The sequence below is a fragment of the Bubalus kerabau genome, chromosome 13, assembly GCF_029407905.1.
Source record: "Bubalus kerabau isolate K-KA32 ecotype Philippines breed swamp buffalo chromosome 13, PCC_UOA_SB_1v2, whole genome shotgun sequence".
Lineage (NCBI taxonomy): Eukaryota > Metazoa > Chordata > Mammalia > Artiodactyla > Bovidae > Bubalus > Bubalus kerabau.
In genome coordinates, this window is record NC_073636.1 from 65,260,465 (window position 1) to 65,261,281 (window position 817).

The 817-nt window shown below is 47.7% G+C and overlaps 1 non-coding gene across 1 annotated transcript; it reads left to right on the forward strand.

Annotated features, from left to right (window-relative positions):
* Nucleotides 1-247: 247 nt before the first annotated feature.
* On the forward strand, nt 248-321 carry TRNAM-CAU (transfer RNA methionine (anticodon CAU)). The gene has a single exon. It is a non-coding gene; the product is annotated as a tRNA-Met (tRNA).
* The last annotated feature ends 496 nt before the right edge of the window (nt 322-817 follow it).

Consider the following 817-nt stretch of genomic DNA (forward strand, 5'->3'; position numbering starts at 1 on the left):
ATTTTTGGCTGCACTGGGTCTTCACTGGTGTGTGCAGGCTTTCTCTAGTTGTGGCATGTGGGCTCAGTAGATATGGCTCATGGGCTTGGTTGCCCTGTGACTTGTGGCACCTTCTCAGACCAGGGATTGAATCCATGTCCCCTGCAAAGGACCTATGGGAGCTGTCCCTGTACATGCTTTTACTGCTCAGGCTCTGAATGATGGTGAGCAGATGGCACTCACATCAAGAAATGTCAAGCTTGGGACTTCCCTTGGTGGTCCAGTGGCTAAGACTCTGCACTCATAATGCAGGGGGCCCTGGTTCGAGCCCTGGTCAGGGAAATAGATCCCACATGCTGCAACTAAAAAATCCTGTATGCTGCAATGAAGACTGAAGATCCCACATGCTGCAATTAAGACCTGGCGCAGCCAAAAAAAAAAAAAGAAATGTCAAGCTTGAGTGAGTGGGTACATAGAGCTTGACTTGGTCAGTGAAAAGGGAAAGGACTGGAATGAGACTTGCCCACTGAGTCAGGGTCAGGATCGAGGGGAAGAGACCCACCTGATGAAGAGGACTGTATTATTATCTAATTATGAATCCAAGGAGACTCTTAAGATCCAACCTAGAGGCAGAATCAGCCAGAGGCATGCGCGGAGGAAACCCCCAGTATTCCCCAATAATCCATGCTCTTGCATGTCACCGTTTCATACACATTACCTGGAACACCCTTCCTATCTTTGTCTGCTCTGCAGCTTTATCCTTCATAATCAGGTTGTAATGTCACCACCTCTACAAAGTTAGCCACTCCATTTTTTATAGAATTTACCACCCTGTAGG